This window comes from Grammomys surdaster, unplaced genomic scaffold (genome assembly GCF_004785775.1).
Source record: "Grammomys surdaster isolate TR1022 unplaced genomic scaffold, NIH_TR_1.0 188, whole genome shotgun sequence".
In the NCBI taxonomy this organism is placed as follows: domain Eukaryota; kingdom Metazoa; phylum Chordata; class Mammalia; order Rodentia; family Muridae; genus Grammomys; species Grammomys surdaster.
The window spans coordinates 1,529,694-1,556,908 of record NW_021604633.1 but is presented as its reverse complement, the minus strand read 5'-3'; the positions used below and the strand labels follow the sequence as shown (position 1 = coordinate 1,556,908).

General features: G+C 45.3%; 1 protein-coding gene across 1 annotated transcript in view; it reads left to right on the top strand.

Moving 5' to 3' along the window:
- Positions 1 to 27,215, top strand: part of Rnf144a (ring finger protein 144A) — a 107,512-nt gene that overhangs the window by 24,930 nt on the left and 55,367 nt on the right. Inside the window, exon 2 of the mRNA XM_028768847.1 lies at positions 356 to 537. The gene's annotated coding sequence lies outside the window, so the exon portion shown is untranslated. The remainder of the gene's footprint in view (positions 1 to 355; positions 538 to 27,215) is intronic.

Here is a 27,215-nt window from a genome sequence, read left to right as displayed (position 1 = left end):
TTCCATTGAGTGCCTACGGAGACCAACACTACCCATATCCCTGGAGGAATCCCACTGGGAAAGACAGAGCTGGGTGGTCCAGGCTTGGAGGATGGTCCTTGATGATGGATTGATCTGTTAAGTTCTTGGTGGGATTTTCTTTTGTTGCCTAGTGAACCCTCATTACTTCTCTGGCAAACTGTGCTGTTACACTGATGCTTAATGTGAAAGGGGTTCAGACAGCTGTTTACCCAGCATTCCCTTGGGCTTGGAGATAGGCAGATCAGTGTCAACATCTCAGTTTTTCTCAGCATCCTGATCATGCCATCCTCCTGCTATTCTTTTGCTGACCACTCTCTGTTCTCTTGCTTCCTAGGAACTTTGTGCTCTGCTGAGTCTGGTGTACCCAGGGCTCCTGTTCTCAGTTGGATAGACCCCTAGTACAGAGACCTCTTTCTTCTACCTATGGGAAGAAGCATCTGAATGCTTATAAGCACAGCAGGACCCCAAGACCTGACTGGAAGATACCACCTCTCCTCGCCTCTGCCCTTCCCACAGGTAATTTTGGCCTCCCGAGAGGAAGGCTTAGAGACCTTCCCTTATTTCCTTCTCACTACCAAAGTCTCAGGCCAAGGACAGTTGGATTGCCTGAATAGAATTTTCTACCCTAAACCATGGCATGTAGGTAAATTCCTTGCAGGGCTCTCCTGGATGAATTTTAAGGAGTGTTGAAGATACAGACTATTAAATTTATGCTTTGTAACAGATCTCTCTTTGATTGCTTATTTTCCCTGTGCTGATGTCGCCACTCTCATGCTGGATCTTAGTGACAGGTTCATGAGGCTGTTGTCACTTATGTGGCCCCTCTGGGGGTCTCCTGTGTTCGTGTGCCCAGTGCTCTTGTATCTCAGAACTTGCCATAACCACAGCAGTACCAGGACTGGTTCTTGCTGTCTCTCAGGAGGAGATATGAGGACAGGGTAGGGGCAGCCATGGGAAGACACCATGTACAGCTGACGACGTGATTTGGTGAGAAAATAATGTAGGGAAAGCTTTCTAGATACACATAAAGCAGTTTTTACAGGTGGCCAGGGAGGGCTTTAAAACCAGTGGGATTTGAACCCAGACTTCAAGGAACTACAAGCATTAGTCACGTAGCACCATGGCAAAAAGCATTGTTGAGGAAACCTGAGGTCACTGAAGCCTGAAAGCAGTGAATTCTGGGAGCTTGCAGGAGCTCTGTGGAGAACAGGGTGTCATGAAGGGAGGCTATGAAAGCCAGAGTCAGAATGGGTTCAGCCACTGCAGGAATCCGGGTTGTTTGTCACGACAGCTATTGCCTCATGGGAAACCTGTGCAGTTTTGTTTAAGTAGAGGAGGAAGGGAGTCTGTGTTCCACCTGAGTAGACTGATTTTGGTGGCTGTGATGGGAGTGGACACAAAAGGTGAAGGTAGAGGTAGAATCTAGGAGGTTGTCCCTGAGACCACTAGAAGAAATCACACAGGGGCAGTGTGGCAGGCAGGCACAGAAGAAATAGAGGAAAGTGGATACTCACTGAGTGTATCTTAAAGTAAAGACAGATTCCATAAGATATGTTAAGAAAAACCAAAGTGCTTAAAAAGGCCAGAAAGGGAAAGGACCGGCTGGAGAAGGTTTAGACTCAGGAAGGGGCTACAGAGTTCCTTTGTAGAGTCTGTGATGGTTATGGAACACCCAAGTGGGACGCTGAACTGGCACTGTCCCCAGAGCCTGTGTTAAGAGGCTGATACACACTGGGATAGCATGAATAGCATTCTGACCAGTAGCTGCTGCTTGAAGTAATGATAGGAGATGCTCAGTGAGGGAAAAATATAGAAGTTGTGCTGTGGAACCTTCTAGCATCACGAAGAGTGTGTGTTTAGAGGGTTGGCCAGTAAAGGAGACCTAGAGAGGACATCCAGGAAGTAAGAGGCTGGGCACTCGAGGACATTTTCAGGAGTTTCCAAGGAGTTGTGTCCAGGTGCTTGTGGGCTGGGTGAGGAGCTATGGATGCTGGGATATGAGCCATCTGGGTCACTGGTGGTGTTCGTGGGGCGGTTTGGTCTGGTGGCTGTGATGGTGCTGGCAGGAGTGATGGAGGCAATTGGGAACTTCTGTGAGCAACTTTACTGCAGGAAGAGCATACTTTGTGGTGCAAAGGTCGGAAGAGTTATTTATTTTTAGTTGGTAACAGTTTCCATTGTCCGTGTGCCAGTGTGAGTGACCGAGTCTAATGACATCATGTGCATCCAGCTCGGAGGCTGCTGCAGCCACTCTTGTCTCTGGCTTAGGAGGTACCCGGGCTTATCATGGCTGTGTGCCTATGACATGGTAATGGGACAAACCAAAAATCTACCAGCCTGCCGCTGTGTTTCTTTGTAATCTAAGAGAATAGTTCACCTGCTCTGATGGTTAACGTTGACTGTTAACTTGACCAGATCTAGAGTCACCTGTGGGGGAGCTATTAGGTTGGGTTCATCGAGACAGGCAAGCTTACCCTAAATGCTGGATGGTGTCATTCCAAAGGCTGAGGCCTTAAACTGTGGTCTTAAAAAGGAGAAAGCTGATTGGACACCAGCATTCAGCCCTTCTGCTTCCAGACTGCAAACGCAATGTGACCGACTGCCTCCTGTTCCTGCTCCAGTGAGCTGGACTAACCCTACATTGGCCCAACTGGGGAGTTGGAGGCACACTGTAGGCCATGAATTGAGTCTCTGCTTGGCTAGACAGAGAGGGACAAAAATTAGAGACATCAAGGCTGCTGGTATGCAGGAGAGATGAGGCGTCTACTCACAGTGGGGTCTGAGACCCTGCAGTGAGATCAGAAGAACCAAGGCTGCTGGGGCCTGAGGAGAGGTCCATACCCTGGGAATCAGGGACTTAGAGGAGGTCAGTGTTGGCACCAGTGGCCCTCTGAGTGATGAGGGAACTGGGACTCTTGGGATGTTTGTCGTCTATGGCACCTTCTCTGAGCCCCAGGAACTCAGGCATTCTCCTTCCGTGCATTTTCTTTGTCTGTTTTTTTGTTTGTTTGTTTGTTTTTAAATGGTCTGCTTGGGGCATCTTCCTGTGTCCACCCTCCACACACTCCTGTGACCAGCTCACTCTTTTAAGGACAGTGGTACTGATGTGTCGTTGTTGCCATTCTGTGTCCAGTCCCATGGTCAGGTGCATGGTGGCATCAAAGGTGACTTTTTACGTGATAATCCTGTTGCTCATCTCTTCCTCGGAATATAGAGGGTTGTAAGCTTTTATCTTCTCACTAACGTTGTAGAATCCTTGCGGCCCTGTCTGTGAGGAACTCACTGATGTAGAAGCAGACTCTCCCAGCTGTGGGGATAACCATCAGGGAGCAGACCAGAAACCTTTCCAAGGCTGAGAGAATTCTGCATTCTGTCCAGCATCCGCCCACACCCACCTCCTAGGACATTTGCTTAGGAATCTGTGTCAGATTCCAAAAAGTATGAAATAGCTTCATATTAAAAAAAAAGATACAGGAAAAAATCAGGCTACAGAGGCCAAAATACCAGAAAATGACATTCTGGCCCAAGCAAAGATGATTTGTAAATGTTTAGGGTTGAAATAACTTGATTCAGATGCCTCTAGATTCCCTCAGGAAATGTATAGATTTATTTATTTTTTTTGTTCTAATTGATTTCCTATTCCTCAAAAATAGCCTTCTTTTTAAAAATGGGATGGGGGAAATCTGACTGAGAAAGTTTGACTGGACCTTGACCCTTTCTTGGCCTTGGGAACAGCTGGAATTCAGAGAACCACTTCTGGTTACCGTAGCTCTCTGCTGCGATGCAGTAGGCTTCATAGCCTGGAGGGCCAAGGCAGCTTGAGGACCTTAGCTAGCAAGGTAGGTCTCAGTGCTCTGCTTCCGTGGGCTCAGGGCCATTGACCTGGAGAAACAATATCACTTTATTTTTTGAGGCAGGGTCTCTCATTAATTCGAAGCTTCATGTTCCAGCTAGGATGGCTGGCCAGTGAGCTCCTGAGATCTGTCTGTTTCTACTTCCTAACACTGGAGTTATAGACATACCGTGCCCCAGCTTTTCATGGGCACTGGGGAGTTGAACTTACCAGGTGTTCAGACCAAGTGCTCTTCTTGTGCACTGAGTCAACTCTCCAGTCTTCTTGTGGTTCTTTTTTTTGTTTTATTGGTTTTTCGAGACAAGGTTGCTCTGTGTAGTCCTGGCTGTCCTGGAACTCACTCTGTAGACCAGGCTGGCCTCGAACTCAGAAATCTGCCTGCCTCTGCCTGCCAAGTGCTGGGATTAAAGGCTTGCGCCACCACCGCCCGGCTCCTGTGGTTCTTTATGTAACAATTTCAGGAACTTTGTGAGACATGTCTACAGATATGCATAGGATAGTGATGGTACATTTGGACAGGTTCATTGGAAGCTGTGAGCTTTTATCCTGGGAGTAACCTGAAGAGCAAGAGAAGACCCAGAAGGAGAAGCTGGGACATGTGCTTGAACAAAGATTAATGTGTCCTTCCTCTGATTTTAAAACAATAGTTGTTTGAATCATTCCCTCAAGGCCAACAGTGGAGTTTCATAGACACACTTTCACATTTACAGGAGTACCACTCAGCCAGCTCCCATATTCAGTGCATAAGTAACTCCCCACTTTAGTTCCATTTACTATTGGTGCATTAAATATAAATGAGAAAGCCATTAGTATCTTGGCCTTGTCGGATGCTTTAGAGTGGATAGCATAATCCAGTCATCACAACCTCACTTCAGTCCTGACTTCATTGGTTACAGTAATCATTGTGTGAGTGTGCCTTAACCTGTATTTCTCAATGTTTTAGAACCTCTCTCTCCTGAATGCATATTATACACATAGAGTATATAACAAAAATGAAACATTTCTGTTCAAACACTAGGTGGGGCTGCTTCTGATAGAGCACAGGTATAATTGGCAGGTTTGAACATAATCTCTTCCCATTTCTATCATTCCAGCAATGATCAAAACAGCCAGCCAGTCCTCACCAGCATACAATTATAGAATTCTTATAATAAAATTACAATCTTAGGCTGGTCCCTCCCCCGCCCCCCGGGCCCTCAACTTCTTTCTATGTATATGGACCCAAAACAGTGTGTGTTTAAGAGACAGGTTATGGATAAAATTGAGTTATTTATGTAATTCTCATGTGTCCTTTTGATATGGTCTAGCTTTCTTTCTGTTGCTATGACAAAACACTCTAACCAAAAGCAGCTTAAGGGAAGAAAGGGGTTATTTGAGCTTGCAGGTCACAGTATGTCACTGAGAGAAGTCAGGGCAGGAACTTAAGCAGGGTCTTGAGGAGAACCATGCCACTCCTGGCTTTTGGTGTAAATTCTGGTGTCTGAACTGGGGTCCAAGGCTCTCACCACTGAACCGTCTCCCCAGCCTGTGGTCCAGTTCCTAGTAGCTGTAGTTACAACCCAGATGCTCTCCTGTCAAAGACATGGAGGTTATTGTCAGTCTTGGCTATTGCAAGCTTGATGCTATTAATATTCTTACATGTCTCTCTTGCTCACAAGTGCATTTTTCCCCCTTGATCAAATATTTACAAAGGACACCTGTGTTGCAGAGAGATTCACTAATAATCAGATACAAGAGACCACCATGGCCATTTCCTGAAGTATGCTAAGCTCTATTCTCAGTCTCCTGTAAAACCATGCTTTAAAAACATACTGTCACTTAGCACTGTGGGGCTTGTTAATTTTTACCCAGTTAGTGGTGATGTGACTCTGATAGGACAGCCCATACCTCATACTCAGCCCTCCTTGGGGTTAATGGCTATTGTGTGCCACCGCTCACCTTTATCCTTTAAGCTATATTTTCCCTCATTGACTTGAAAAGCCAGCCCTCATACATGCTGAAGAGGATTGTTCATTCTGTGTGCTAAAAATAGCACCTCCCAGTCTCTGCCATTGATTTTCATTTTCTGTGGAGAGTCTTTTGGATGGCCACACATCCTTGACTGCTGCATTCAGAATCTTATCAGTTTTTCCTGACAGCCATACATCGTGTGTGCTCTGTATTCCATGGACTTTAAGTTGATCCTTTATGTTCTCTTTGGATAGATTTGTAAATTATTGGACACTACTTTGTGTGGCGGGATATTGTAAATTGACATAATTTTTATCCATAGGAGACAAACAGCACCCAGGACTCTATTGATCTGTGCTCTCTTTCTCACCAATCTTGATGACATGTACACCCACTTATGGGTTCCTTCTGTCATGTTATCTGCTCATTCCCATGTCACTACAGCTTGTGGTCTTGCTACAGCTCTTAAAGAAAGTTCCACATTTGGACCACCCAAAGTTGTAATTTCTTCTTGGCTGTGTACTTGAGCCTTTATAGTTTTATAACATAGTAAACCTAATTGATAAAGCCTTATAGAAGCAGAAGCAACATAAAACATGCCCTGACCTGGACGGCATTAATTGTCAACTTGACACAGCCAGAAACATCTGAGAGGGAAGCCTTGGTTGAAAAATTACCTAGATCAGTTTGGCCTTGGGCAGGTAGGTCTGTGGGAGCTGTAGTATTGATTGTTAACAAATCGAGGTGGGACCTGTCCACCGTGGGTGGTACCATTCCTAGGTGGGTGACCTAGGCTGCATAAGAAAGCCCTAGAGTGAGCCCTAGACTGATCTAGCAAGTAAGTTCAGCAAGCAGTGGTCTTCCCTGTGCCCTGCGTGGGTATATTCCTCCCTTGACTTTCCTCAGTGGTAGACTGTGACCTAGAAGCATATGATGAATTACGCCCTTTCATAAACTCCTAAGTTGCTTTGGTCATGGTGTTTTATCACAGAAACAAAAAGGAAACCAGAACACAGCCTAAACAACAACAGTGACAAAAAAACCAAACCAAACCAAAACAACAACAACAAAAAACAAATCCAACAAACCCCATTGATGAATAGACTGGGTGGCACTAAAGCTGCAAGTCAACAAGACCTTCCGACTCATTCATTGACTCGCTGGTCCCACCTGTAATCACTTTACCAAAGCTTGATTTGTCTGAAGGTTCTCCAACATATACAAGTCAGTTGTGAATAATGAAAAATAGCTTACTTATCTTCCTTTTTCTGTTTGTTTGTAAGTCAGGGAAGAATGAGAGTCGTGGAAGGTGTTTTGTCCTTGTGCCTGATTTTAATCAGGACTGGTTGTTATCACCTTCTCTCTGTGTTCAGGGTATTAGGCTAAGAAAATCCTGTCTTCTTTTTTTTGCTTTTTCAGAGCTCTGTTTTCTGTTTTTATTGAGGATGCATGATGAGATTTCTCTCCATGTGTTGGGATCTGATCCATTTCCCACCATGTTTTTTTCTTTTCCTGTGTTACATGACACGTTGCTTATTGCAATGTCAAATTCTCTTGCTATCCTTGGAGAAATATGTTTAAGTACATGTCTCACACACATCTGGATTCTATTTGCTCATATTTTGTTTTAAATTTTTCTTCCTTTACTCATGAGAAAGTTTGGCCCATGCTTTTTCCTTTCCCTTAACTGCTTTTATCTGATTTAAGAGAAAAGTGACTTTCTTAACTCTCAGTTCATCACTTCTCCCTCCCCACCCCACACCACCATTTCCTCAGAAGACACTTGACACAATGTGAATTACTTGCTCTTGACAGTTTAGATGTGTTCGGTTATAAATGAAGGTTAGTGATCCATCGTGGGAAGACACTGTGGTGAGTTGTGTGTGGGTGCTGGGAGCTCAACTCTGGTCTTCTTCAAGGTCAGCGAGTCCTCTTGACCTCTGAGCTACCTTTTGGATCCTTAGTGCTTCATTTGAAGTCTACTTTGTGCCTGGACATTTTGTCTTTATAGCAGAGGGAAGTGGACATCTTTGTGTTTTGTCTTTTTAGCTCCTGAATGCTCATGACTTAATTTTGCAGAACATTGAAGGTAGAATTCCTTCTCTGCTAGGAGATGTCTCATAACCTGTCTCATAACCATTGTATACATAGTTGATGAAGAAGCATGACTAACAGTCAAGTTAGAAGAAGTATTTTTGATCAATTTGAGCTAGGTGAACAGGTCAAGTCTCACTCCTGTGAAGGAAATTCTGCCTATGTCCACAACATGAAGAAAGAACATTGATGCAGAATTAAGATTAGTAACGATCTGGCTAAGGAGATGGCTTAGTCCATAAGGTCTACCTGCCATGTAGGTCTGAATTTGGTGCCCCCAGAATCTGTGTTAAACAAAAGCCTGGAGTGCCTTGTAATCCCCGGGTTGGAGGGTCAGACATGGGTGAATCCATAGGGCTTACTGGAAATCCAGTCTAGCAGAATTGCAAGCTCTGGCTTCAGTGAAGGACTCTGCCTCAAACAGCAAGGTGGGGATGGATGAAGGCACTGGTTCCCCTCACATAAACTTTTCATTTTTCCCCCAGTGACTTGAAATTTGGGCACACACCAAGGTTTTACTGTCAGGGGTATTTACAAGGTGTCTGTGGCACAGAGCTGGGTCCCTTCTCTTCTGCATGTCTTACTGTGAGTTAACATGTATCTAAAAGTGGAACCACAGAAAGTTCAGCTTAGAGTAAATGGCAGAGATCATTCTGTGCAGGGGTTTCCAGATGTTATTTTGGGCATGGCAGTGTAGCAATCCGTTTTCACAGGTCTTCTTAAAGAAACCTATTCCTTAAAACTAAGTTACAACAACATTTTTCCCGGGCTCAGATTGAAACAAACTACTGTGGCCTGTGTTCACCATGGTCTTCCAGCCACTGCTTCCAAGACAAAGACAGACTAGCCACAAAACCCACAGGAACTGCATTTACTCTTGACCCCATGTCAGAAGTGCAGGAACTTGATGCCAGAAACTTCACAGAGCTGGCCAGTGGCTAGACTGGCAGATCTCCAAAGCCCCCTCCAGACGCCCCTAGTGTGCCTTTCCACAACCAGGCACAGTGGCTCCTTCATGGAAGACAGTTAGGAAATAGTTGGTACACTTCACTTTTATTACCGACCCCCTCCACACACACAAATATCTATTTTTGAAAATGTATGCATTGTGTGTATGTCTGATGGGTGTTGGATGCCTTGGGACCAGAGTTACAGATGGCTGTGAGCCACCTTTTGGGTGTTAAGTGCCCCAGTCCTAGAGCGCAGCCAGTGCCGTTAACTCCTTACTTCTTCCTTTATGTCAGCCTCCTGTCAAGACGTTTTGCTCGAGTGGCCCACATTTATTTCAGCCTGGTCAATCACAACATTCCAAGCTCCGAGTCTGTGCTGGCCTCTGGTGTGTCCTAGACTTGGGAAGCCTGCCTGGTGTCCAGTAATGGGCATTGGGACAAAAATCCCTTCTGTCTGGGCTGTCTTTATTTGCTGGTCGATGCCGGGCTTCTCCCTGTTTGTCACAGAGGAGTTGGTTCTTCCCAAGCAGACAGACCACATGCTATTTCTAGGCTGTAAATTTCCAAAGCTGTTTCCCCGTCCACCTCTTCAACCACATGCTGGAAAGAGACGTGTGTTTCCAGCTATAATCGGTACACTTAAATACTGGTTAAATTCAGAGGGAATGAGAAATCCGTACAGCTTCTGGCCCTGAACGAAGCTATAAAAATATGACATGCCCAAAGGCCCTCTGGGGCCTTTCAAAATAAGATGATCCTCTTTAACCTCTTGAGAGCTTATTGGGGGTTTCAGAATAGCACAGACCACATTTAAGGGGTTGTCTGATTCATAGGGGACAGTGTCTGACCACTGAGGAGTCCTGGATGCTCAATGACAAGTTCTTTTCTTGTGTCTACGTTTACAGAGATGAGGTGATCTGAAAAAAAGATCTCTCCATTTGCTGGTAAACGGAGTCTTTTACCAGCTGACGACAGTCCCCAGCTTTGGGGAATCTTGATGCCCAGTGCTGGTTTTATACTTGAAAAAAGTCTAATAGTTGGGAGGCACCCCAAATATTAGAGTCGGAGGCACCCCAAGGAAGGCACTGCAACTCTCTGTCTTACTGGTCTCATTTATTGATGGTTTTATTTTAGACTAGAAGTCATCGCATACATCCCATAGCAGTCTATGAGAAGCAGCCTAGCCACAGGTGACAAGACTGAGGTATTCTGTGCAATAAATGTTCCCTAGGGAGGATGATTTGCAGTTGAGTTTTAAATCCAAGAGGCTGTTAGATTCAGATTCCCTCTGGGCTCTTTTCATAGGGTCCATGGGTCTGTTTGATGCTCTGTCTGTTACAGTGGTATCATCAGCAGGCTGCTTGGCTTCCCAATGAGAATAACCGTCCATGCTTCTGAAGACACAAAGGCAGGCATAGAGGGCTCGCCCACATATGATCTGATAGCCTTGCAGAAAATTCACACAAGATGGGGAGAGCACGAGGTGTTTTCCAGTCACCCCTCAACTTAGCAAGATTCTCAGCATCTCTGAATCCACACAGCTTCCTCCTCCTTTCGTTTTAAAACTTTTTTCGTGGGGTCAGCGAGATTGCTCAGTGGTTAGTTCAGAGCACTTCATGCTCTTGCAGGTGACCTGGCTTCAATTCTCGGCACCCATTATGGTGGCTCATACAACCTTTAACTCTTGTTCCTGGAGATTGGATGACCTCCTTTGGCCTTTGTGAGCACTAGGCACATATATACATGCAGGTAGAACACTCATATACATGTATTTTTCTAATTATGTACTGTTTTTGGTGGTGGCGGTGGTGGGGTGTGTGTGAGAAAGACAAGGACATCATTGTAGAGTTTGTTCTTTTCTCACACCTTGACACGGGTACCAGGGAGAAGACTCAGCAGCAAGAGCGTTTACTCCTGAGTCCCCTTGCTGTCCCCATACATTTAGTCTGAAATGTCAAACATCTTGAGATACCTGTGGTACCCAGGACTGTGTGGACTAAGTTGGGCCCATGAAGCAATGCCTAAGGAAGCTAACTGCAGCCTTTGCTTCTCTAGCACACCAACACATCCTGGGTGTCCTCCAGAGACTTTGTTCCACCCTTCAGTTCTTTGGACTCTACTGTATCTGAGATAGGCCTTCTCTTTGCCCAGGGAAGAAGATGCTTACTTCTCAAGTGGCCCATTTAATGTTCCATTGAGATTGATGGAGTTTAGCCGAAAGAACCATGATATGCAGAGTAATGGCCTGGGGGGGGGTGGACATCCTGCATTGTTCATCCCAATCCTGTTTCTAAGCAGCTTTGTGCTTAGTTGACCCAGAGCCACCTCTGAATAGTGTATCTGAGTTTGGGTGGAAGAGCAATCTCTTAGAACATTTGCACTTAGTGATGTTCTGGCTCTACCCCCTACCCCCAGATATCAGGGAGAACACCTGGAGGCACACCCCAAGGACCACCTTTTTGCAAATGCTGTTATTTTAAGTAAAAGAAATGTCTTCACTCCCTCCTACCCCCTTTCCAATCTTAGAACCATGGATTGTCTCGTGGGTTCTGCAGGCCACCACGCACTCCCCTCCCACCACCCGGGCCCAATCTGTCTGTTTTCGCCAGCTCCATGTCAGATTCTCAGCTTTTCTTCTGGGGTTACAGCTGAGGCTTCTAAACTTGGATGCATCCAGACTGGGATGGGGGAGTCAGGATGGGATTCCAGGGATACACATGGATCTCTGGGAGGCTTCTGTCACCATCGCTCTGAAGGTGACAGATGGGAGCATAAGCTGTCTTCTCTAGCCACAACATAGTCAGCACGCATGGTCTCGCCCTCAGTGGTGGGACTTGATCTCTACTCTGCTTGGCCTGAGCAGGCTCTTTCAACACCACTGGGCTGAGCTGATGTCCCTTGGCAAACTCTGGAGGACTGCTGAAAACAAAATGTGGGGCAGGGTGCCACAACAAACCAGAACAAGCCTTTCTCAGGCTCTCACTCTGCTTTTTGGTACTCACTCTGTCTGGTAAGCAAACGACAAATGCTCTGTAGCCAATACAACAGTGTACTCAAATGAAAGTTTCAGATCTCTAACCCTGTCAGCATTTATCTTTATCCATCCACAGATATTGAACTCCCTAAGGTGGTAGTTCTCAATCTTCCCAATGCTGTGACATTTTAATATAGTTCCTCATGTTGGGGTGGCCCCAGCCATAAAGTTATTTTTGTAGCTTCTTTGTAACTGTGATTTTGCTACTGTAATGAATTGTAATATAAACATCTGTGTTTTCTGATGGTCCTAGGCAACCCCTGTCACAACCCACAGGTTGACAGCAGCTCCCCCTAGGGAGTTCTTGACCCTGGGCTATGGCTCCCACCTCAATCTCTTACACTCTTACAGCAAGGAACATTTCTGTATCATAGTGATAAGCTCCTGAAACTTCAATATGTTGTTTTGTTTGTGTGCTAAGTCATAGCTTTCTGCCTGCTACTTTGGGTAGGTCCGTCATCAAATTCCTAGAGCATCTCTGAAGGCCTCTGGTTTTCAGTCCTACGGTTATCTGGGAGGACATTTCCGAGGCTTGAGCTGGAGTAAACAAGGGTTGCTCTCCAGTTTGCCTGCAGCACATGAACCTACAGGGACCCTTTCACCTTCGCTCCTACCCTGGCTCACGGTAAGTAGACTCATTGCGTTTAGAGGACTGCAGGTGTGCAGCATCTGGGTACAATCAGTGTTCCAGACTCTATTGCATCTCAACAGTAGAGACTGATGTTTACTTTGAGTTTTTCTCATACAGAGCAGGTGTTTCCACTTTCTCTTCCGCCATGGGATCTTCTGCAGTCTGACATAAGCATCTGATGCACATATTTTCTAGACGTGTTCTCACAAGAACCGTCCTTCTCTTAATTGTAGAGATCTCTGTTATGTGGCAGAGGCGTCACCTTGCTATGATGTACTGGTCTAGCTCAAGCTCAGGCCTGCCTGGGCTCATTTGACCCCATTTACTTTCTCTTGCTTTCTTTCTTAGAGGGGCTCGGCATCCTCTAGTAGATGGTTTTTCTCTTGCTCTGTCTATTTTCCCTGGGCTAATTAATGCAAGCTTTACCAGTGAATTTACTGCCTGCTTTATAAAAGGCACACACTAACACTGAAGGGCAGGGATTTCCTCAGCAACCAGAAAAGGAAGGATGAGGAGAAAGGCCAAGTCAGTACCTGAGTTTGGTGACTCCTATGCCATGTGCCATGGGTAATGTCCTGTGCAATGGGCAAAGGCAAGAAAGACACCTAGGAGGTCCCTGGACATAGCCTAGGAACTGCCTCCTACCAACCATCAGCTCCTGGATTACGCTTTTGATGTTCCTGTGCTTGGGGTGTGCTCTAGATCATTGTTAGAACACTTCTGTCTGCTCCTTGTTACTAGCTTTGAAGCAGAGAGCATCTTGCTGATACATGGGAAGCACACTCCCCCCATAAGGGCTGCGGCAGGCCATGTGGCACCTCAGAAATATCTCAGCAGATCTGCAACTCCAAGCAGGTCTGATCATGGGGATCCTCAGAACTTTGTAGTCTGCTCTTTTAGCACGATCTTTGTGGGTGGTCAGGAAGTGGGAAATAGAGACCGGAAGCAGAGCGGTTAGGAAGGATATGTCAAATGAATGGGGCATATCTTCACACACGTGGAGACTGATTTAGGAATCCAAGGGCCATGGCTCACTTTGAAGTTCATTCAGGTGTAACATTGCTAAAAAAAAAATTAAAAAATAAATATAAAAAGAAAAACTCACAGTTGAGGCCCCCGAGTCCTAGAACTCTGGGGTTGTCTGCTCCCTGGATGCTATATGTACCTGCCCTGCCTTAATGGAAATCATTGTTTTCTGTGTTGCTGTCTCTCTGACTCAGCTTCCTGGGACCCTCTCAGTCCTCATGTTCTGAGATCCTAAGAAATAGTTTTCCTTAGAGATGTACATCCTGGCCCTCCTGATGGGAAGTGTGTGCTATAGCCATGGAACCATTGGAAAACTCAATGGAAATATAGAAGAGCAAAAAGAAAACTCTACTTGGCTTTTTTTCTCAGAGATGGTTTTAGATCATCTTTTCTCCTTCCCTCAGGAAGCACCTCAGAAGACATCGATGTCTTAAGTGGAATCTGTGCAGCCGAGCCAAACCCTCTGAGGTCTGCAGATCCACTCAGACTTGACCTTACAGTCTCAATTTTCTAAACGTCAGTCTCCGCCTCACTGAGGTTTGTTGCTGGCACTTTGGAGGAAGAAACATTTTTTTGTTGTTGTTGTTGTTCGTTGGGCAATGGTAACCAGGGACAACCTGTGGGCTGCAAGTGCAATGGGGAAAGTGAAGACTCTGTGTGCAAAACATTTGCTTTCATTTGAGACAGGGTCTCTTATAGCCTAGCCAGGCCTTTAACCCACTATCTATGTATCTAAGAACGACTTTGAACTTCTAACTATTCAACCTCTACCCCCTGAGTGTTAGGTTTACAGCAGTTGACTACCAGACTCGAGTCTATATGGCATGCTGAGGACTAAGTCCACGGTTGCATGGTATTATACAAACATTCTATCAAACAAGCTATCTCCCTAGCCCCATGCACTCCCACGACAACCAAAGGAGAAAGCCAAAGTTTAGAAAAACAACTGTGAGAATTTTAAGGGTCACAGCTTACTCTGTGCTTCGTTAGCCATTTATTCCACCTCACCAGCCCTTAGTCTTCTCACCTACAAAAGAAGAGGCCACTCTAGGTAACGTCACTCCAGGCCCTTCCATGCCTTGAGTGATCTGTGGCTAAGATGAGTCCCAGGGTGAGAACTCTTGCCCTGTGATGGCTAATCTTTCCTGTCAACTTGACATATCTTCACGGAGAACCCAAGTGAAGAATGTCTCCATCCGCTTGGCTTACAGACATGTTTAGGGCATTTTCTTGATTGCTAACTGATGTAGGAGGGCCCAGTCCATTGTGGGTGGTGCTGTTCCTAAGCAGGTGGGCCTGACCTGTATAAGAAAGGTAGCTGCATGAGAACGTGGGAACAAACTAGTTAGAAGTAGTCTTTGGATGGTGTTTTGTTTGTTTCTTTGTTTTTTGTTTTGTTGTTGCTGTTGTTTTGTTTTGTTTTCCTTCAAGCTCTTGCCCTGCCTTCCCTCTTAGGACTATAACCTGTAAGATAAAACGAACCCTTTTCCTCTCCAAGTTGCTTTTGGTCGTAATGTTCATGACAGCAACAGGAAGGAAATGAGAATTTGCCTCTTTTCGGTGATACCAGCTCTTTACATTTGGAGATGCTCCCGTTTCCCAAATGGCCTGTTTACTTCCCCCAACTTGACGTGAGAGCGGGGAACTGGAGCATGTTGTAGCCTGCTCTTGACTGAAATTGTCAGCGAAGTCACTGGTTAGTGTAATGCCAACTTAAATTGTTTGGGGGCACATGTAACTGTTGTCACGTGTTCATGTTTGTGTCCTTGTACTAGAGAGCTTTACTTAATGTTTAGAGTAAGGTTGGATCCTTTGGGTGTCTCCTGGCATGTGGGTTTATGGTTTGTCTTCTGTGTGCCTTTTCTGGTAATTTCTTTTGAAAACACCATGCTCTGCTTTTGCAACCAAGAAAGAAATAACAAATGCTTTCTTTTCCTGGGGCTGACATTAGACCAACTCACTTTCTCATTGCCTTCTCTTACATCATAGGGAGGCCTGTTGCTTCACAGATATTTGACTTCTGCTCAGTTTATGTTTTCTTTTCTTGTCTTCCATTATACCCAGATGTGAATGGTGATAAAGGTTACAGGCAGCCCTAATGTGGCCAGGAAAGTCCAAGCTTGTCTGAGAGTAGAGCTCATGGGCTCTGAGTTTGAATCCTCGTGACACTTGGGCCATTTGGGGCTGTGGCATTCTCAGACACCTGCTGTTCCTTGCACAAGTGAGGGGAATCACTTGGGATCTAGAGAGATGAGGTATAGAGCCAGACTTTGGAATCTTGAACACGTTTTTTTAGAGACCAGAAGGGCTCAATAAGGATGTAATTTGTATTTTGTGCTGAGGACTGAACCCAGAGCCTTGTGTATCCTGGGCAAGTATTCTCATCTATTCTTATCAATTGAGCTACATCCTCAGCTCCTTGAATAATATCATTTACTAAATATACCTAAAATTTTGTGTAAACTGTTGAGCTCATTTCCTTATCGGAATGTCTAGCCCCCTGGAGTATGGTACTCATTAACTAAGATAACAAGTGACATCCATAACCCTTCTAGGCAGCCAGTAAGATGTTAGTTATCTGCTCTCCTGTTTCTCTTGTTAACATTTGTCTCTGTGTTCCTTCATCCTGTCATCTGAGGTTTCGAGATGTGGACCCAAGGCTGGCTCTGGACTTTACTTGGGAAGGTGAGCTGGCTATAACTTGAAGGCCTTATGATCCTCTGAGAGCATCCATGTCTTGTTGACCCCTGGGAGCCTCTGAATGTGTTCATCACTGAGGACAGTGATGCTATGGTAGTGATGATTTTACAGATGAGAGTCAAGGAGCTGACTCAGAGGAGATAGTGCTTGCCACACAAACTTGAGGACTGGAATTCAGATCCCCAAAACATCTAAAAGCCGTTCATATTGGTGGTGGACCATAAGTCCAGCATTCTGGAGGTGGAGACGGGGGATCCAGTGTGCTTTGAACATACCAGTTATTGTGGTTTGACCACTGGTAACTTGTCATTCACCCTAATCAAACCTCATGGACATAGCCACCTTGAGTTCTGGGAAAACAAAGAAGTCAAGTCATGACAACTGTAGACGGTTGGGTCTTTACAAGGCCAATTATCCCTGCATCCTAGTGGGTGTGTATGGGGATTATCTAACATTAAAAAGTAACTCCAATTTAAAGCTAGTGGGTAATATTGTCATGTATATTCATATGACCATCTTAAACCATCTCTTTCTCTTAACTCCAAGTAAAGAAATCAAATCTTTCTGTGGAAGGCCAATACAGAAAAGGAGTTCTCAAATATCTCAGATGCAGAAAGCTTGAGGTTAGGAAGCAAGTTGGTGCAGTTCTCCTCTGGCCTTCTGACGTCTCATCCCTCCAGCTTTCTTCCTTTCTCCCTCTTTTCCTTCTTTTCATATGTGTGTATTTGTGATTTTCATGCACATATGTATGCATATTCACGTGTGTGTGTGTGTGCGCGCGCACTTGTGGAAATGTATATGTGTGGGCATGAATGGGAAAGTCCAAAGTTAATGACTAGTATTTTTCCCAATAGCTCTCCACTGCATTTATACAGGCAGAGTCCCTCCCTGAACAGAGAGCTCACCAGTGCCAGCTCGTCTAGCTTACCCCAAACACCACACCGCCATTGAGAGTGTTATATGAAACTCAGTTCCTCGCCCAGAGACATAGCTCTCGTCATAGTTAATTTCTGTTACTCTGATAAAATAGCCAGACTAAAGCAACTTAGGGGAGAAAGGGCTTATTCTAGCTTAGAGTTCCAGGGCAATACAGCCCTTCATGGCGGAGAAAGCGTGACCACAGAGCATTAGGCCAGTTGCTATCATTTTATCGGCAGGCAGAATGCAGAAAGAGGGAGAAGAAGCTGTGGGGTTGGCTATAAAACCCCACTGAACCACCTCCTCCAGCAAAGCTGCGGCTCCTCAAGAGTTCACAACCAACCCATCAATGCCAACAAGTGAAGACTAGGTGTTCAAACACATAAGCATGCAGGGGACACTGCACAGTCACATCATGACAGCCCCTTTATCACCTTCCTGAGGAAACACTCCTGGTTCCCTTCAGCACTCAGTGTAGGAGGAGGAGCAAGTGAAGAAAGTGGCTCTGTGTGAGCCTTGGGGGTGCCCATGTATCACTCTTGCCTGTTCTACCCTCAGTGTAACCGAGAGTTCGCTGGACACATGATTAAAGGACTAAATGGCTAAAGGATATGGGTGTCCCTTTGAACTCAAAACACTAAATTTGCTTGGTAGGATGTTAGACTTCTTTTCACATTTCAAGGAATCCAGAGGTTTTCCAGAAATGGATCTGTGTGTTCTGTAAATTGTCTGTACCCCTAGGGTAGGGGGAAGTGACTGCCTTTTCAAATGATGCTTGTTTCTGGGATGCCCCTGGGATCCTTTTAAACTGCACAGTCTTCTACTGTGGCTGACCCTCCCAAGGGTGTTGTAGCCATGGCTGGAGAAAAATGGCATTATAGCTGAAAGTATCACTTCCTAAAGTGATGTTGTCTAAGGACATAGGTAGACCCAGCTCATAGCTATCCTGTCTGGACCATAGTTCCCTATCCTCTATGAAACACCCTTGAGAAGGTTGGGTGAGGCATGTTCTGGAACCTCTTGGTTTTCTTTAGTTGCACAAGAAATCCGAGAAGAGAGTACTATGTGATATGATTTAAGAGTCAGAAGAGGGGCAGTCCTTTTGGGGTGGGGTTGGGTGCAAGAGAGGCCAGTTAACATACAGAGCCCAGCAAAGGGATCAGTGTGAATCACAGCATGGGCTCCTGACTGGTGTAGCCAGCTCTGCCAATTATTCCTTGCTTCCCAGCTGGGGCAAACCAGTGATTTATTCTGGGAACACTGAAGAGACTCCTGGAATTGAATGAGCTCTTGTGACTGTGGCAATAATGAGACTGAGCCTGTGAGACAGCGTCCTGGCACTGAAGACTTAGCTCTTAATATTCTACTAGGGGCGGTGAGTCTGTCCTGAGCACAGGAAGCCAACACACTCGACAAAACACTCATTTTCTCGAGTCTCTAAAATAGCAGCTGGAATTACCTGTACATTTGTTTATTTATTTATCTTCACAAAATAATCTAGCCACAATGTTCGGGGAAAGCAAATGGATTCTTCTGGGAGCATAGCAGACACTCTGAGTCTGATGCAGCAGCCCCCAGCATGTCTGAGGAGCATCTTCAGAGAGGTGACAGTAGTCACAGTATCCTCTGTGTATCCTAAAGTCTTCAGTGGATCTTGGAGGCCAATGAAGCCTGGGTAATGCTTATGGTCAGAGAGGTCCAAGGTCAATGACTTTATGGCCACAGCATGAGATCACATGGTGAGACCAGTGCCTGGACTCAGGCATCCTCAATGATTGTTGCCTCAAAGCACAGCATCCCATTGCTACCTTAGGAGATGCTTATCCTTGGGGTGAAGCTCTTGGAGTGCTGGTGATGAAGTGGGAATGGAGATCATAATGATGGTATCTGCTTGATTGAGCCAAGTCTTATCGGCTGCATCTTCTAACATGCTGATCCCCACTGGGGATCAATGCTGGTGTGGGTAAATTGTGTTTCCCCTAAACTCCAAGATTTTTACTGGAGTCCTTGCGTGGACTCAGTACCTCAGAATGGGAGCTGATCTGGCAGGTAGTCTTGTGCGAAGGTTACGAGGTGGAAGGTCACTTAGTATAAGGTTGGTGCTTCCACTCAGTTGAAGTTGTGTTGTTATAAGAGGGGGGAGTGTGGAGACAGAGACACAGTAGGGAGGAAGATGTGAAAGATGCCGAGAAGATTGCCACGTTTCTCTTTATGGTGCTTAGGAGACAACTTACCAATGCCATCCTTTTAGCTCTAGGGTCCAGAACTGTGAGTCACTGTGATAATTGATTCCAGCATCCATAAGTGACAAAAGCATGCAACGACCATTTTCCTCACCATATGGACCAAGGCCCACAGAGGGCAGAGGCTTTAGGAAGCCTGCAGAGAGCATGTTAGGCTATGGTGGAGACCCATGCCATAAGTTAACTATACATCAGCCCCAGGGTTCTGTGGCATTCAACCAGCTGCATGGCCAGTTTTCAACCTATGGGTTATCCGTAGGGCATAACGCTCTGCTGGCTGCCCTTTGCTTTGCTCAGGTTGGAGCCCCAATTTACTACTGCAGAATTATATACTACACAGAATTTAGTGCACAAAATCTCTTATTCCCCCCAGCTTTCAAAGTCACTCTAGTGAGGTATGTGTGACCCTTAAGAAGCTGTGTTCATTTACCGTATATGACTCTGAATTTGTGGATGAGTTAACACGCATAGAAAAATTACCATCATCTGTGGCATAAACAAATCTTTCACCAGTCCTTGTTTCCTCCAGCCTCACTAGTGATGTTATTTTTATCACTAAAAGGCAGGGAGATGGCTCATTGGTAGAGTGTCCCACATACAAGAAGACCCAAATTCATATCTCAGGACCCATGCTTTTTTTAAAAAAAAAAAAACGAAAAAAAGAAGCAGATACCATGTTATTTTTGTGTCTCTCTATGCATATGTATGCAAATAAACCAGCACGTTAAAAAAAAACATTTTTTTAATGTTAGGCAAAGGTAGGGGAGATAGGGAAATTCATGAAACACATTGTCCAGCCAGTCTAGACCATTGAGTGAGCTGTAAGTTCAGTGACTGTCTCAAAAGATAAATATTCAAAGCAGTCAAGGAAAACAGTGCTGACTTTGACCTGTCACCTGCCATATTTATGCACATATGTGTGCGTACACATGTACACACACAAAAGAAAGAGGTTGAAAATACTTAATATAAGAATTACTCTCATATACAATATAATATTTTTAGCAACCTTTCTTTAAAATATTTTCTTAGCACTGATGATTCTACTTAGACTCGTCTGCATGCTAAGCAAGCACTCTACCATTCAGTTCCACAAAATCATTCATAAGAACAATCAAAGGCTCTGAGCATATAACTTCTGAATGCTAGGGTCACTCCTGGCTTTACCGTATATCCCCGTATAAACATTTTGGGGAGCTATATTTTTTGTTTGTTTCTCTTAATATGAAGCCTGGCTTCCTAGAATGTCTGGTAAACACACAAAAACATAACTGCCATTTTACCTAACATTTTCAATTTTTTAAAGTATGTGTTTGAGTGTTTTTACTTGCATGCATGTCTGTGCTTTATGCACATGCCTGACTTCAGCCATAAGAGGGAATCTGATTTCCTGGAACTGGCGTTACAGATGTCTGTGAGTTGCCATGTGAGTCCTGAGAATTGAACTTGGGTCCGTTGAAATGATATGATATCGTCTCTAGGTTTCCCATTGCCCTTTAGTCTTGTTTTTATTGCAGACTCTACTATTGGCTGGACTCACCAGCTGGACCAGGAAGTCACGTGGGATCCTCTGGGGACAGTAGTGTAGTATACAGAATTATCCCAAGCTCTCTCCCATTTCCAAGCCTGTGAACCCTTGCCTAATTTCCTATTGCTCCAGCTGTCTGGTTTCTTGAGATTGGATGTTGTCTTTGGCACTTGGGGCCTGGCCATGGTGATGAAGAATGTCATGGGTGGGGACTCTGTGACCAGCTATTCTAGTGGAGATGGTAACTCCGGTGTTGTTCATCCAAGGCCCTTATAAGAGAGAGGAGGGAGGTAAGATGACATTACTCAATGCCAAAAATAAAGTCTAAGTCAGACCTAGAGAGCCCTTGTGCAACTGACAGTCCAGGACTCTTTTTTGCATAGAGTTAGTGGCAGAAGAAGCAAATAGGGAGACAGGAGTCCAATTCCTAGGTCATCCTGTGCCTGCTCACTATAGGGAGCCTGTCAGAGTCTGTAGGTATCTACTAGGCCATTAGCAAGCTGCTAAGTACCACTGAGTGGATGGATTGAGGACAAGAGTTGTGATGGAGGAATGGTCCAGGAAAGCCTGAGCTGGGGATATGCTGACCTAGTTATTAGCATGTTTGCCTAGTGTGCATAAAACCTTGGGTTCTGTCCTCAGCACCGTATATAAGCCATGTGTGACGGTTGCACAGCTATAATCCCCAAACTCACGAAGTAGATACAGAAGGACTGGAAGTTCAAGGAGGCTCTGGGCTAATGAGAGCCTGTCACAGAAAGTGCAAAAGAAAGAAAAGAAAGATCTGCTCATCAGGGAACTGTCTTGCTCTTAGCAGATCCCCAAGACCACAGTTGCCTGAAACTGATGACGAGACATCGGGCTGGTCCCTTTTCGTCCCAGCTCTGCCACATTCCTCATCATCCTGACATCTCTCCTGATGTTTTTTCCTTGCAGGTTTGCAAAACACAAGCATTGCAGGTTGGTTTATAAGCAGAGAGATTTGGGAAAGGAGTCCTTTTTTTTCCTCCTACACAGCCTGGAGGTGAATTCCCCCCTCCTTAGGGCTCTTATCAGTCCTATGGCGTTATGCAAGTGACTATGAATCAAGCTGATGCCATCGGAACCCTCCCACCTCTCGAAGCCTCAGCAAAAGCCAAGAGTGAAGTGGATTCCCGTCTTGATGGGAGTCCACCTCCTCTTCTCTGCCACCTCTTCGCTCTGAGTTGGGACCGTGGGCAGGCTCCCTCCAGCTGCACGGGTGCATCTCAGGCTGAGTGACATCCATGATAAATGCCAAGACACTTGGCTCACCTGTTAAACTTGGGCAGCTAACCTTTCTTGTTGCTAGAAAATGAAAGTAAAGTTACATAATTTCCTACACTCGGTCCCACCCACCCTTCACAGTTCACGAGGCTTGTAGTGTTGATAATATAATCTTCTGCTTTAGTATGGCCTTCCAAGTGGATAAGGCTGAAGGAACACATCCCCAGATAGACCGTTCTTGTTTTAGCTGATTCTCGATTCTCAGAGCTAAGATACAGGGTTGAGAGGGTTCTCTTGTTAGTCCCTAATCTTCTCTGCTTCTTCCCTCCCTAGTCTTCAGAATGTGGACCAGTCTATCTGTGAAAGTGGCTCTTTGTTGCACTTGTTTCTTGGGACCATGGCTACCAATGTGGCTTGCTCGTGGTTGTGTCTCCTCCTAGTCAAGATGTGGTACTGAGACCGAGGACTGGCTTCTGTTTTGTGCTTGTACCCAGGCCCAGCCTCCCAGCAGAACCTTCTTGCAGATGTGGGTGTCTGAGAAAGCATATTTGCAGGGCACATGTTATATGGACAGCTGATTAGTTGAGCCAATCTCCTCACCCCATGGCGGTGTGACAGAACACTAGCAGCAGCTTCCAAGAGGCCCAAGAGCTGTGTGGTGTTGGTGGATAAAAAATTGAATTCATAGCATACTTGTCTCTGCTTCAGACTAGACTCTGATACTGACTCGTTTTGTGACTTTGGGCTCCTTCTGGGCCTTTAAACCCTTAAGTTTTCTGATCAGCAGACAATGTGGCTGAAACATTACAGGGGATGGATGGAAGGATGGAGTATGTGTGGGTTTAGTGGGAACTTATTAGCTGAGCCGTTGTGGTCAGTGCAGGTTGCTTTTGATGCTACTGACCATTTGCTGAGCTGAGACTCCCACCAGCAGGCCTCTGTTGGGCAAGGCTACAAGCTTCCTAATACAGCATGAGGCTCCTTGTATAGCATTCTAACCTTCATATCACAGAATCACCAAGGGTGTAACTGAAGACAGTTTGAATTTGTTTCTCGTTTGCACGCTGCTCCCATTAAACCTACATGTGAAATACTTTCCTCAGGTCCCTGGAGAACAAGCATATCCCTTCCTGTGATATCCAAAAGGTGGTCAGGTAGTAGTGCAGAGTCCAGTGGCCATAAGGGTCTGAATTAGGCTTATTCCTGGCTTACAAATTTGGAATCAAAACCTATTTTCAGAAACTCTATGTTTTTGAAATTAGGTTTTCATGAGACATAAAGCCATGCACAGAAGGGCAAGGCTTGGGATGGAGATGGCTTTTTTATCACAGCTCAAGAATCACCAGGTTTCACCCCATGGGTCAGCATATGGTACGTGGGCTGAGTCTGGCCACTAGCCTGTCTTTATAAATAAGTGCCCTTGGATCCCAGCCAGACCTTGGATTACACATTATTTCTTCATGCTTTTAGGCCCAAGCGTCAAGGTTTAGTGGTTCATGGCGTTCTGTGGTCCACAAAGCCACAAGTATTGACTGTGTAGTCTAGTATAGACACAGTCTGGTGGGCTCTGGACCTTGCTGTAGCAGGAAAGATGTGGTGTTAGGACAGACCAATAACAAGCTCAGTCTAGATTCGGATTTATAGCTCTTGGGTGTTGAACAGTATAGAATTCTAGAGGAAGAGTGGCTGTCTGAGCAGGGTCCTCATATTCTGAGGGAGGGGAGTGGCTGAGTCAAGACAGCAGGAGTACCACACATTCTAGCAGCATTTCCCAACAGAGTATCCCTGAGTGCAGTGATCAGAAGAAAAAGCCAGAATGGACGACTTAGGATGCCGTGACTGTCAACAGGATCCTTATCACTTCTTCTTCCTTCAGTCTCACTTTCCTGCTGTCAAGTGTGTTCACAAGCTAAGCATGTGCTTCAGGTCTGTAATCCCGGCTGAGGCAGGAGGGTTTCAATTTCCAGTCCAGCTTGGCAATCCCTATTGCCCATGTGAAAGGCTGGTCAGAGGGGCACAGCAATGCCTGGAATCCTGGTGCTGTAGATGAGGAGACAAGAGGTTCCCTGGAGATCAGCAGCCAGTGTGAATTGATGAGCCCTGGATCCCAGTAAGAGACCATGTCCGAAAATATAAGGTGGACAGCGCCTGAGGAATGATGTTGGAAGTTGACCTCTGCCCCACTACAAGTACATGAGTATACACACACACACACACACACACACACACACACACACACACACACAAGAAAGAGAGGGGAAGGGGGAAAGAGAAAGGGAGAGAGATGAGAGAGATATAGATAGATGGATAGATAGGTAGGTAGATAGACAGATAGATAGACAGACAGACAGACAGACAGACAGACAGACAGATAGATAGATAGATAGATAGATAGATAGATAAAATGTGTACCTATAAAAACACAGTAACACACATAAGTACAGAAATGAATAAATAAAAGGTCTCTGTTGGGAATCCTGCAGATGTTTTCCTGTGATCATTCTGTGCCTGGTGCAGCCCTCCTGACCTCCTTAGGTACAGCTTCAGTTAGCATATTGGCATTTATCTACTGCTCACACCTGTAAATGCCGCCTATACTGTGCATCCCTGCATGCCTTGCAGTTTTTACATCATGTGCTCTGCAGCTCTTTTCACTCAAACGCGTGCAGCTTTCCTGTTCTTTTGGCAGTCTCCCACCTTGAGGATCTCTTCTCACCATGTTACGAGCCTTCTCCCTGTGCTGCTTTCAGTCTTCCATTACAAGCAGGGCCATGGTGACTGACTAACTTTGGCTGGGTGCTGAGAAATAAGATTATTGATCAGTGAGTCAATTGTGTAGTCTGGGCAGATCTTGACACACTCCTGGGTTCATGGAATGTTATTTTGAACCATTCTCAATGGGGTGTTCCAGGAACTTATAACCTTACTGCCAGGCATTTGGAGTTTTCCTTTGCTTATTGGGAATAACATCTTCTAGCTGTTTGATTTTCTGTATACATTATGTTGTTCTGTCAGTAATATCTATTAAATCATTGCTATTTATTTGATGATTTACTTTCTGTTGTTTGTTTCCATGAGACAGTCTTGCCCTGTAGCTCTTCTTGTCCTGGGACTCTGTGAGTATCCCAGGTTGTCCTCAAGCTTCTGACTTCCCAACCCCCATCTGAAACTTCGCATGATAGATGCGCCCCATGGCTAGCTTTTTAGTTGCTGATTTTTGAAGCCTTGTATGGGTTAAACATGAACTTTTTTCTGTGATCAGTTTTGCATTGCTTTTACGTCTAAAACATCTATTGGCTTTGCAGTTATTGAAATTCATTTTTATAAAGCAATGCTCTAGGAAAAAAGATATTCTGTCATTTTAATCAGATAAGGGCTTCCTTTTGTGAGCATGCCTCCTTAGCAGTAAACCCACGGTGAGGGGGGCGTGGACTTTGAAATTTTCATCTCAAAACATTGGCTAATGTTCCCTTCCTTGGTATGGTACATGCTTCCTTTCTCTGCTTTACCAATCCCTTTAACAGGCACCTCACACACAGAGGTTCCTAGTATCACAGGGAATGCCATAAAAACCATTCTCAAACTCCTGATTTGTAGATGAATTCCAAGAATGGGGGTTACCTAATCACAACGCGGAGACACTTCTGTGCCCTTACAGTACGGCCCACTGCCTAGCAAAAAGTCATCTCACTGGCTTTTTCTCATCACTCACGTTTGTCTGTTTATTAGTGTCTCTGAGACTCTAACCAGGTAATTTGCAACTTTGTAAGTGATGGTTGATTTTCCAGGAGGCCCCTGAGTCTAGGAGGAAGCCGAGACCTCAGATCCTGAACCAAGTGCCCAGAGTTGGCCCAGAGCCCAGGGCCAGACTGCTTGTTCTTAGGAAGTTGGGGTTGGCTCTTCCTCATGCAGGGTCATCCCACTAAAGTGCAGATGAAAGAACATGATTCTTATGCACATCTCAGTGTTCAAGGAGCCTAATGCCACCAAGCCTATACATGCCCTGTTAAATGGACATTTTTTTGTTTGTTTCTTAGAGAAGAGTTGTAGGGTGTCAAATGAGTGTTACGGACCATTTCGTACTCTGTGCTACTGCTGAGGTAGATTGCCAGGGCCACGGTAGTGACATAGTGGACCAGCCGTCCACTGTCCCCTGCTTCTGGAATGAGAAACATTAACAAGGCGAATCCATAAGCACTGAACATCAAAAGTTGGAGGGGGCAAGTCTGATAGTCACTAGGACAGAAAGATGAAATGGTGTCGCTGTCATGAAGCTGTTTCTATACCCCATGGCATCCCAGCCTTCCATACCCCATCTTCTTTGCATAGGGTTCAGCAGACTAGTAGGGAAAGGAAGCCTGCCATCCATTGTAGTGCTGAATACAGGGAACTATTATGGAATGCTAAGATCCTTGTAGGTGGCCTTCAAATATCAGAGGCCCAAGATAGCTGTGAGTTAGGAAGATACTGGCTGGACACAATGACTTCATTATTTTGTAGGCTGCAATTCTGCATTAATGGAGCTCAGGTGACCAAATAACCCTGGGTCCTCAGGAGTACCTGGTCCCAGTAGACCCATTACCATTTCTCCAACTGTGTCCTCTCCCCAGGTGGGGCCTCCAAGCATAGGGACATCTTGCCATTGTTGTAGTAATATTAATCTCAGGTTGAAGTCGGGCTGTAAATAAGCACCTTTTCTAGAATCTTGTTAAGTGTGTATCCCCAACAGGCATGCATCTGGCCTTGGGGACTGTACCCAGGTTGTCTTCGGGTTTTCTTGGGAATAATTGGAAGTCTACATCTCTGTTCCACCTAAGGAAAGCTTGCGTCAGTTCATCTGGTTGTGTTCAGTTGTCACAAGGTTGGGCTGCACTCAACTGGTTCTGCCGTCTGAGTCCTGACCTTCAGTCTGGGTTTTGCTTCTCTGTGAATATTCTCACTCAATTCAAGCTCCCTTTCTGCACCTGTGGAAACTGTCACCATGTCAGAACTCATTCTGAGTAAGTTTTGAAGAATAGAATT